We start from the raw sequence: 12532 nt of genomic DNA on the forward strand, positions 1-12532 counted from the left end.
TTTGGGTAGAATGGAAAACATCTTAGTCAACTCTAAACAAAAGAGTTTATTTTTATGTCTTTTTACGCATCACCTGGAAAATCAAGTTTTGAACGGAAATGTAGCTTCACAACTATAGTTTCGTCCTAGTTTTGTAGCAACAACATGCACAGTCCTTTTACATATTGTTTTCAGGTATCCAGAAAGCATTTCTTATTAAGCGGCGTATAACTTTGTTAATAATTATTATGTTCTGTGAGCATGTTTTTCAGGAAATCTATTACTTGCTACGAATACAGCTCCGCAGTCTGCTGGACTGTAAGAAGGGGAAAACCATTTAATTTTTCTCCCTGTGCCAAAGAGGAACTCCCTGGAGTTTTATTTATTATCTTCTGATGAGGGGATTAATTTTATATTCAGCCGTCCGGCGCATCTCCTGCTCAGAAGCAGCTTCGCCCGGGCCCGCCGCCGCCACTGCGGAGCTGCCCCGGGCACGAGTCCCCCGCCACCCCGCTCTGCGAGGGGCGGGCGGGGATGCCGGGCCACCGCCCTCGGCAGTGCCAGCCTTGCCTGTGCCCGGCCCCTACGAGCTGCCTGCTGCCGGCTCCTTTCTCCCGCTACCGATACCGGCACAGCCAGCGGCACACCGGGCCCGCGGGCCGTGCCTCCCGCCCCGCCGGGGCCCGGCCCGCGCTCCCACACGCCGCCGGCGGGGAGACAAGATGGCGGCCGTGCCGCGCCGGCGGCCGCGCTCCGCGCTGCGCCCGGGCTGCCCGCCGCACAACAGAAACCATCCTCTTGAGCTCTCCTGCCACGCAGTGGCTGCTGTGGAGAACTGCCGGAAACCGTGCGCCAGGCCTCGCATAACTCGGAAGGTTTGAGGCAGGTTTACTTTCCCGCCCTGTTGTGGTTAGTTGGAAGTACAAACCCACCCCCACCCCCCCACAGCCTCAGCTCCGGCTCCGTCCAGGCTCGCGCATCGACACGGTCCGGAGCCCAAGTTTCTCGGCTGTTCTTTTCTTTTAGGGGGAAGTAAACACTAAGAGCGATGAGTTAGATTTATTCCAACGCTGCTGTTATCTGTTAAACTGGGCACGGGAGCAGCAGGAGCGGCGGGTGCTGGTGTGAGGCGACAGGAGCCGCACAGAGCAGTGCGCCCGTCAGGGCTGCCAAGGCCGCCTCCGCTCCTTCGGCGGCCCTGCAGCGGTGCCGAGCAGCGCTGCGCTCTGTGCGCTCAGAGCCCGCTCTTAAATGAGAAATGGCATTGCATGGCACCGACACCACTAGCGACTGCCGCAGCTGAAAGCAGAAACAACGGCTGTCAGGGAGTCGTCGGCCAAGGAGAGCAATTCCTATAGGTAAGTAGCCCTATATCCTCTTCCAGGTGATTCAAAGGCAGTTAGGCCTTCTCAAATTGGTTTGGCAATTTCAGCACATGTTGCTGCCTTCAGTCAGGTGAGAGAACCTGCTGCTTCCCTCGTTGCAGAGGGCATGAATAAGGATGATCTTTTGATTTGTAATTTGCAGAACTGGATTTATGGTGTCCACAGAGCCTTTGGTAAGGAGCCATCTGATGCATTTGTCTGATGAGTGGAAACACCCAGATTTAATCTCTATTTTGACCTACCTCAGAACAGACTTTCTGGGAAATATTTCTCTTTACCAGCCCACCTCCTCCTACCTAAAGAAGATAAACAGAGAGACTACATTAGGCTAGTTCAAATTTACCCCATTGTCCAGGAAGGCTTTTAAGCCAGTGTCTTGCCTTCCATCCCATTTCTAATACTACTTGGCAGAATGAATTCCTGATCTTCCCTGTAAATTAATTCTCTCCATTTAAGGTCACAAAATGTGCAGTCAGGGTGATATTAATTTTAATTTATATGTCCAAGAAAAGTACAGTTTAAAAATATGACTAATGCCATTTCATTGCTGAAAAAATTTATTTTCCATGCTACTTGAAAAGGAAGACTGATGGCCAACATTTCAAATACACATGTGCAAAACAGATGGTTTCTGGGTTGACTTCTCCGTCTTTCTAGCATCCAGATTGACAAGAGAGACACTTCCAATCATTTTTATCCTTGAAATAAACCCTTAGAACCTGTTGAGACCCTCTTTTCAAGTACTACTCCCTAAGGATCATACCCTGTATTACTGAGGAGTCTCATGTATTGCCCATTGAAGCCAATGGCAAATTTTCCCTTGACTGACCCAGTGGTCAGAGATAAGGGCCAGGCAAGGAGCAGGCCTCTGTTCTGCCAAGTTTCAGCTAAAGACACACAATAAAGAGGTAACACCTCTCCCAGACAACTTAGAATCTAAGGTAAGAGGTAACATTAACCTGCCATTTCCTAATGTTCCCAACAAACAGTTTGAGAATTCATAAATTTCAAAGACTTCACTAAAAAAAAAAAAACAACAAAAAAAAACCCCAAAAAAAACCCAAAAAACAACCACAAAAAAACTTCCAATTTTAACATACAATTATAGAAGGGTTGAAGCATTACTGGGCTGATGAAGTTTGCCTAGGGCATTCTCTCCCCCATTTAGTGATGATTCCAGCATTAGCTGAGAAACACTTATTAGCACTAAAATGAACTTTGAAAATATTCCTTTTTAAATGGATACACTAAGCCAAGCACTTCCCATGTTGCCTTTGCTAATTCTGGAGCTAAGTGTATTTGAAGAGAAATATATCTCCTTAACCTTTGTTTTCTCATTTGGCTGAGCCTACAGTGATCCTGTGATCCATGTTTGCAAAATGAGCTTTGCTGCTAGAGTTTTACTGCAGGGTCAAGTATGTTGCAAAAGTATGTAGAGAGAAAGCCAAATCCTTCTTAAAACACAGATGTCTTAAATTTTCCAGATGTCATCTATGTTTAGCAAATATGTTGGGGAGCTGGATGCTGATGGATTGACCATCGGTGATCAACCTTTCACTGTTAGACCACTGGTCCTAAAGAAGCACAGAACTGGGAGAATTACCAATTACAGGTTTGTATTTGATTCTGTGAAATATGCTTGCTGGACATGACCCATTTCACAGTGAACAAATCTGCATTTCTTAAGAACCTGCAGTAATATAAGAACTCATTATCACAAATACCAATTTATACAAACCCTTTTTTCTTTCTGCATCAGATTCTTTAGATTAAGTTTGGGAAAGAAGCATTTATTGTTCTGAAGCTGCACTTCTGCTGCTGCCAAGCAGTTCAGGAATACAAAAAGGAACACCCAGTAATAGCAAGAAATTTAGAAAAGAAGAAGTCAGCCAGAACTATTTTATGGAGATTAGACCTGGGGACACCACAGACCTTTAGATCTCCGTGATAGGGAAGGAGTGTGCTATTTACAGTAAGTATTTGGAAAGCTCTCTCAGCTTCCTTGAGACTGAGAAACTTGTTTGGCAATATGGACTGTGCTATGACATTCTTTGTACTTCCCAATGACTGCTGGGGTTTTTTCGTGATTAACTTTCTGGTGAGCACTAAACTTAGAAGATTACTCTTATAATAACTAATAATTTCTTTCATTTGAGTTATAACTCTCTTTAATATAAAAGTTTCCTTTATTTATATTTTTCCTTTTCAAATATTCTTTTCTGCTGTTTTAAATTACATTTTTCCTACTAAATACGACTTTCCACTGTTTATTTTAATTGTCATGTTTTACTGGCTTATAATTGCTTTTGCAAGACTATGTTTGGCAAGCATTGTTTTCCTACACTTATAATACACTGGTATCATAATGACAACATGATCTTATTTTTGAAAGAGTGAGCCAGTAGGCTCTCTAATAGATAAAAACCTTTTTACAGACTAATATTGTCCTTTACACCAGTGTTTGATATCAGAAATTGAAATTCTGAGATCAAAAGTCCTTTCCTGGCTATGTCAGAGACATTTTTGGTGAATTAGGGACAATAGTTTTCACCACATTATCTCATTTTCACCATCATACTGAGCCTGTCTGGTTCTCAGGCACATTGGAACTCAGCTTACTGACATTTTCAAAATAGTTTAACATATTTGCAAGTGTTACTTGCAATTACTATTAGCTCTATGAGCTGAGGATTGTAATATAGAGGTGTTAAGATGTTCTAACGTGTATGTTGTGGGAACTGTAGAAGGCTTACCGCTGTTGTGACTTTTGCAGTTCTGTTGACTTAAGGGGCTGTTCTGTTGTTTATAAACATCTATTTTTGTATGTATGTATATGTGTACATTAATATGTACAGGGCATATATTGGCTCTGCAAGGCAGTAGTGTCTCTGTGGGTTTTATTCCTTCAGTTTCTGCTTCCACCTGCTGAACTTCCTCATTTTGCACTTTGTTCCAGGATATTTGCCATGGATGACCAAGTATTTCCTGGTTTTATTACCATGTATTTGAAGCTCTTTCCTTTGCAACTTGAGAGGGCATCACCTGTGAATAAGACTTTCCTGTGGGTTTGGTAGAACTGCAGTCATGTCAGCAGTGTATTACTGCACAGCTGTTTATGGTACAGCAACCTGCTTGTCCACACTTGGCTCCCTGTCCTGTAAGAAGGAGAAAATGCTGAGCATTCAGAGCTGACTGATGCTGTGATCTTTACTCACTGTCTATACAAAGATAAATAAGGATACTCCTGAAAGAAATGACATCTTTAAAAAAATCGGGATGTTACTTATATTCTTTAGATTTTGTTCTTTTCTACATCTGGCCTGGAATATACAAAGCCTGCCATAAGTCCTTCAGAGGGAATAACATACCTCATACCAATTAACACTATGAGCAGATGATTGCAAGCAGATGTGTGAGGACTGCTGACCCCTCCATTCAGCTGGCTGTGAGCACCCATCTTACTGTTTCCAAGGTGAAATGAGATGTGTTCACTCCCCAGGAGGAGAGATTAGCAGCAGGCAGCTCTGGTTGTCAACATTTTTAAACTGCTGCTGCTGGCCTTCACAGGGTCAGAAGCAAAATGCAGATGAATTTCAGCTCTGTAGTGATTCAAGCTGTTGAGGTAAGTCTGCTAGTTCAAGGGGTGAAAGGAGACAGAGTCCATAGCCTTTATTCTCAGGGGGATCTGGGTATCAGGAAGGCATTACCAGTATAGAATTTAAAATGTAATGATTTTTTTTTTCTGTGCTAGTAACCTTAAGGTACATTAATGCCCATTTGAGAGGCTGACTATTGTTTTGATTTTGGTGATGACCACATGTTATTTAAAAAGTAGATTTTCATAGGCATAGAATAATGGATTTTCTTTTATATGCCCATTCTTTATTGAAGTAATAGTATTATTAAATATCCATTTTGTCTGTTGAGAGAAGTTATCACACAAACCAGTTTGTGGTATGTGATTTACAAAATTTTTGAACTGAAGCATGTGATTTTGTGAACTGAACAGAATTAATTGTGATGGGTAGTGAGTGATAACAATATTTGTGTTCAGGCATATACTTGTCACACAATTTTTCTATGAAAAATGTAATTGGAAACATGCACTTTCTGTTGGACCTGGCATCCCAGCATAGTCCTGGGCAATAAACTCAAGGTGGTCCTGCTTGAACACAGGTGTTGGACAGATGCCCTTCAGTAGTCTCTTCCAAATACAGCCATTCTGTGATTCTGTAGTCAGAAGTCTTTGGGTGTATTTTGAGTGTGAATTCAGCCTGCCATGGCACTGACCTCATCACAGTTTCTTTTCTGTACCAGCAGCAAGCTCAGCAGCTATCAGTCTTGCACTCTGATTTTGATTATGAAACTTAAATTTCCACCTTGAAAATACATATTTTTCATCTTTGATTAATTGCAACCTATGACTCAATTTGGTTCTCAATATTCTCCACTCATAAATTTGTCTTTTTGCATAAAACACATAACTTATCTATGTTAACTTTACACTGAAGGTAATGATGTATGATTGGTTGTTTTCACTACAATTATGGCCTCTCTGATCCCAGAATTGCTACAGCATGTCTGCTTTTAAAGAAAAAACAAAAAAGGTGTATACCAAGAATTTAACCAATTAAATCAGTTATTCATCTATGAAATCTGTGAAGTATTTGACCAGTTTAATTGCAAAGAAAGAATAGCAGAAGACTTCTCAAGATAAAACATTTTTCTAAGAAAACTAGCCTTTATTTATATGGCATAAATGAGGAGAATAATATGGAAATGAGAAGCTTTTACTGATGTATAACTCTAGAGGGCTTGTTCCCAACAAAGAGATCATGAGCAACACCCATTCTTGCACCTTCCATTTTAAAATGGAACGGGACAGGTGGCACCCAGTTTTTCCCAGTGCATATGTGATTTGCATGAGTTATAAATTAGTTTTAATGACAGTGCTGACACACTTGTTTCACTAATTCTCTGTGTTACCACAGGTCTTGTGGGACTGTTTAGATACCCTATCTATCATTTATACTTTGTCTTGTCTGCTAGGCCTCTTTTCAAGTCTCTCAAAATTAGAGACCATTACAAGAGAAATTACATATTTAAATAAGACTTCATTCACTCTCATTTCTTCATTCCTGATACAGTATTTTTAAGTTCAGTGCTAAGAAACTTGCTGATAGGTAATTGAAGGTGAAGCAAATAGTGGCAGGTGGGAGCTGTTTTATTTCAAAGAGGTGAGTTGCAGAATAGAAAAAGTATGGAGTGGGAAGCTGAAACTTCCAGATGAATGTATTGAACATGTGTTGCCCAGAAAAGAATGACATTTTAGGGCAGGCCAACATTTTACAGTAGGCCAAACAACTTTGAATTGTAACCCTGGAGTTTAGTTGCAGCTACTTGAATTTGGCTGGGATGTTACCAGTGAATATTCTTAAAAGCATGCAAAGGGATGTTTTTAAACAGAATCAACAAAGCTTTGATCTTCTGTATAATCAGAATACTTAAATCTCCAGCGGGGGGTGGTGATGGTGCTGCTGTTTGTTTATGTTCAGACATTTCAGTTTCCTGACTAGGAGAATAATTAATGTGCTATTTCCTTGGAGATCTTTCAGAATTCTGACAAGAATCTATCTCTTTTGCCTTGAGAAGCTTTTAAGTGATGTAGCTATACCCAAATACAACTAATCATTCGTTTTTCCTGTTAGTGTATTTTCCTGAAAGTTAACTTGCATGATTTATAGATTTATTTTTGTGTCACTACTGATGTCTTTTTATTTTCCAGAGAACGATCGTTTCGCTGTGCAGCGCCACCTAGTGCACAGAGCTGCTGCTGCATGCAGGAACAGCTGCGACGCTTGGCACGGCCGGGAGGGATGAGGAGCCTTTCCCGGATAGCTCAAACAACGTTACTCACATCTTGAGAAAAAGAAGCTTTTTTAGTTCCAGCTTTCCTTCTCCAACATATGTGTAGTATTTGCCTTTTCATGACTTTAAATTCATTCCTGGCTGAAGTATAGTCTACTCTTACTTTCTTGGAAGTATGCATAATAGCTACGGGGCCATTATATTACTACCTATTGATGCTTAATGTGTTCTTTTTTTCAGCACAAGTCTATGGTTGCTGTTTGCAGTATAGGAGGCCACAAACTGGAACCCCACATTTCCAAGGTGTTTACAAACACCAAATTTTTGCCACATGGTAATTTCTGTACTTTTTCCACATGGTAATTTCTCCCATTTATGGAAATGAGGTATGTATACAAAGAAAGTAATTTTGAATTTAAGTGTAATGTAACATTTTCCCTTTTTTTCCCCCCTTAAGTGGTAAAGTAAAGATGTAAGTAGTCCAAATCTGCTGTTATAAGTGTTTTGGCAAAGTTTCGGAGGAACCAAGCTCAAAATTATTACTTTCACGCATTTTCACTGTTTTGCAGGGTTTGTACTATTTCTATCAGTGGTCTCATTTAAATTGTGAAACTTTCTAAAATAAGATCATAAGATATTCATCTTCTGTACCATAAGTAGAAATTGATATTTAGTGTGAAAATCCTTCATTTTAGGATTTCATTTTAGGTATCTTCAGAGACTACTGAAGATGCTGTTTGTAAATCAGTTTTTGTTACAAAGAAATCTCAAATCAACAGTGAGATGTTTCTTTATAAATGATGTTCTGTGTTCAGTCAGTTTAGCCTATGCACAGTAGTTTACAGACAATCATGAAAATAAATGGCACTTTTACACTTGATGAAGTAGACAGGCACTCTCTTCAGAAAATATTAACTAAAAAGCAGTCTCTGCAGTGGCTCTGCCTCTAAGTATATGTAATAATTTATGCTATTTATTTAACAGGTATGGCTATCTAGTGACAGAGGCACTTTATTTAAATTATTAAATCTTGAAGATGAGAACATTGTAAAAGCAAATATGTGTGTACAGTCATTCAATCACCTTCATGAGAGATAAGGGAAGCCTTTTCTTCCCTAAGGCAGGTGCAGAATTTAAACCTGCTTTTGTCACAATGTGTGGTATGATAGCCACACAAAAAAGTTCCTGCATTAGCCAGTCTTCACACATACTTGGTTAATACTGTTTTACCATAAACATGTTCTCTACAGCAACATTAATTCTTCCTGTTAGTAAGTTCTGAGTGAAGTTCCACGTTAGAATACTTGATAAAGAGACAAGATTTGTAGAAAGCAGTAGTAATGTCCTTAATTACTTGTGTAGTTGGCAGAATCAAGCACAATCCTTCACCTAATTGAAGAGCAGCAGGCACCCAATAAAGTATTACAGTGATACCAACACACAAACAAGGAAAGTGTAGTCTGTGACAGTGCTAAGCATGAGCAGGCATGCTTCATTACTTGCTGAGAGGTCATCAAAGGACATAGCAAGCTCATCAGTCATATACCATATATTCCTTGTTCATCTGCTACAGAATGCAGATGGCTGTAATTAAATAACTCGTGTATTGACACTGTATGAATTGAATCATGACAGAGACGGTCCTTTCTCCCCTTCTGTTTGTTTAAGTGTGCTAAGTGTAACATATTAGCATAACATTGGCTTATATAGATGACATCAGGAAAGTATAGATTTAATTCAGCTGTATTTTAATTCATCTCTTCACTTGACAAAAAACATCCTGTGTAAGGAGAGAACTCTTTAGAAGTCACTTTCTGTAACAGCAGAGTGATTCACCAATCCAAGAGCTGATTTTAACTGACTGTTTTGGTACTATATTTTGCCATGAAAGAGAATAAAATGTATCATTATTTTATGAAGAGGTTCTTTTCTTCCCCTTGCCAATTTGCTCTGAAAGTGTTTCTTTAGGTGTATACCAAAGCAAGAGATCTGATTGAAGTACCGAACCTCAATTCTACTGTGTATCATCTTAAGCAGAACAATTTTTGCTTCTCTTCATGTGATTATTTATTTCTAATTTGTTGTCTGTATTTCAATTGTGTATGTTTGGAAATACTTGCCAGATCTGAGACTAAAAGCGTTGTCAGTTTGTACTGTGATCATTTGGGAGCTTTGCATTTAACTATTCTAAATAAGTCAAAATCTGATAGGCTCGAAATAAAGAAGCTAAATGTTTTAAAATCAATGGAGGTGAGCTGTCAAAAAAATTCAAGGAAGTATTATAAAGTATCCTTTAAATCTGCAAGGAACAGTTTGCTTGTCATTGTACACAACTTCAAGAAGATTTGATTTCTTCAAGCAATTGATTCAAAAATATCCTTATTGTATGAAGAAATGCCAGGCCATTGCATATATACAGCTGTGTGTACATTTTAAATGTATAAGCTGGACTGTGTGACAACAGGAATGCAGTCAGAGTAAAATTCAGGTAAGAGACACCTATGAAACCTTTAGGCTCCATTCTACTACAAAGAGACTGATTTGACCTCTGTATTTAGAGCCCGTCTTCAGTCTCCTCCAAACTGAGTGTGCTTGACAAGGCTTTTTCAACCAGCCCATGTGGCCAGGTTACCCTTGCTTAATGCAGAGAGCTGTGAGTGTTCACCTGACCCTTGGAACACAGCTTGGTGTTGCTGCATAGGCAGACAGTACTGTATATGAAAAATTACATTTCTGACTTACACCTTTTCACGTATCCACATTGAATTTCACCTGCTCTTTTATAATCCGTCTCATTATACCTCTGCAACTCTGCATAGTCAGACACAGTCTGTACTGTGCTTAGAATCATTAGTGACATTCATCACCTTATTTTTCACTCCTTTCCAATTCAGTTTTGAATAATTTGAAAACAGGCATACCGAATGCAAGGCACTCTATAAGTCACCAATACTACTGTTTCCTATTCAGAATAGGCCCACCACTTCTCTGGAAGCTTCATGTGGAATGCAAATTCCAGAGAACATGCTAGCTAAAAAGTCATTGCCTTTAGGAGATGCAAAGTATTTTACATCTCTGACAATTAGAAGCAGTTCTCAGATCACACTTCTCCTCAGTTCAGATATCAGCAGGACTCAAAAGATCCTTCATCTTACAGATGCAAAATTTACTTCTTGCTATCTTGCCAAACCCCAATACTCTTTGGCTGCTTTTGGATATTCCACATGAGGAGTGTTTAATATCAAATTTACTTATTTGGTATAGTTGGCATTACATGGCAGTTCAATTTAGCAGAGTGATACAGAAATCAGTTGAAATCACAGCACGAGCAATATAGCAGTTGTGATGTTCAGCTGTAGTTAAATCTCTGTTGTAGTGTGATTGTCATTACTGGTCCCTCTGTGCTCACTGTCATGACACTGGGCATCCCCAGTGACCTGGAAAGAATACATGGATGAAAGCCAGCTCAAGTCTGTTGCTCTCTTCAAAATACATAATTTGTCCAATTTTTATGCTTTATGTTGTGCCAAGCTACCTATGCACTGCCCCATCACCCCCATCCCCCAGTGTGGGTCTGGCTGGCTCACAAAGGCATTGCTCTTAGTTAATAGTTTTGGAACCTGATGATTCACTGATGCAACTGTCTGCAACTAAAAGCAAGGTTACCATCCAATCTACCTGATAACTAAGTTCAGCTTCCTTTATATTACACTATTCCCTGATCTCTGGGGTTTGCCCTTCCTTTACCTCACTGCAGGTGTGTGTGGGTTGATTGCACAGCTGAACTGCCAAAACCCCTACTGTGTCCATCAGTCAGTGCATCCTGGTATCATGCATGGCTTTGCTTCCTTGAGCAACAGTAATAGACTTAGAGAAGCCCTTGCTGAATCATGTCACCACGCAGCTCAGGATGCTACAAGCAGCCTGATCTTGTGAATAGCAAGGGATATCGGAAGCTATTGCTCTGTGAGCAGTAGCTCCTGCCTCACATTCCTGCTGAGCTTGTAACCTAAGCTTTTAAACTCGTAACAATTTTAATTTAAATGCATAAACATTTCCCATTTATTTCAAGCGTGTATATAAATGTGGCTATAGCTGTCTATAAACAAATAGGCCCTAAATGGTTTGGGTTTTTTTCTCTTATTTGTGATATGCTTTTAACATTGTCATATAATCATTTGAGAAATCACTACAGTAATTAGTGGTCACTATAGAGGCATGTGGGTAATATGGTTTAGGGGTTACAGTGATAGTGCTGGGTTTACAGTTGAACTTCATGATCTTAAGGGTTTCTTCCAACCTTGATGATTGTATGATTCTATAGTATATTAACATGTTGTCAACTACAAGGGGGAATATTAGCACTTCAAAATCTTTTATGAGCTCACAGGTCACTTAATACCTCATTTTCCTTAGTGTTTATTCTGCTGATTCTTGGCTAATTGCTCCTTTTTCTCTGAGTTTTTGCTTATTGCTTTTACTTCCCTTTCCCTGAGGCAACACTCCCTTTCAGCCAATTTCTACTCTTCGGGCATAGCTTGTACTCCTCTTTCCCCCGCGACTTTGTTGGAGGCAGAGGCCCCTCAAATTTTTTCTCTTTCAGAAAGAGGCTGACTCTCTTTATATTGCTCTTTCTGACAGGTGATTTCCATACCTACCAATACTACAAGTCTAGTAAATTTGTAACATTCTTATCTTCTGTCAACTCTTAGTCCTGACGAAGTTTGGCAGAACCTTGTTGTAAACAGCCCTTTCCAGCAAGGCAATAGTTCCTATTCCACGTGGACACAGTTGCTGCCCCTCACTCACACAACTTCTTAAATAGCTGGTGCTTAGCAGATCACTGAGTAGGTCAAATTAATAGAATGGAAGCAAAGTCAATGTAAGTAGCAGAGATCAGTACATAAATAGAATATTACTCTAAGAAAAAATGTCTGGTTTGATATTTATTTTAATTATGTGAAAAAAATGTGGATTTTAGTGGGGTATATCTTGTAAAGAAAGCTGTTTCTACTGGTAAAAGTTTGCACGATAAATTGCTTAGGAGAAGATTGCCTTAGTTAGCAAGATAAATATCTCTCACCCAGACTAGAGAAAGGTAATTTTACAGTAATTGGTCTTCACGAGTTAAAGTTGGCGTTTACCCTGACTGACCATTTGTTGAAAAGACAAGTACATGGTATTGAAAACAAGCAGTGTTCAAATCACTAAGGAAACCAGTGTCTAGATACTAGAACTAAACATTCTAAATCAGGAGGAAAAAATACTTCAAAGACATATTTCCTAAAAATTACAGCATT

General features: G+C 39.6%; 1 long non-coding RNA gene across 1 annotated transcript; it reads left to right on the forward strand.

Annotated features, from left to right (window-relative positions):
- Positions 1–711: 711 nt before the first annotated feature.
- LOC110471375 (uncharacterized) lies at positions 712–9477 on the forward strand. The gene is made up of 4 exons (XR_002465579.2): positions 712–1337; positions 2849–2976; positions 3124–3336; positions 7150–9477. It is a non-coding gene; the product is annotated as an uncharacterized LOC110471375 (long non-coding RNA).
- Positions 9478–12532: the final 3055 nt, after the last annotated feature.

The sequence above is a fragment of the Lonchura striata genome, chromosome 6 (assembly GCF_046129695.1).
Source record: "Lonchura striata isolate bLonStr1 chromosome 6, bLonStr1.mat, whole genome shotgun sequence".
Taxonomy (NCBI): domain Eukaryota; kingdom Metazoa; phylum Chordata; class Aves; order Passeriformes; family Estrildidae; genus Lonchura; species Lonchura striata.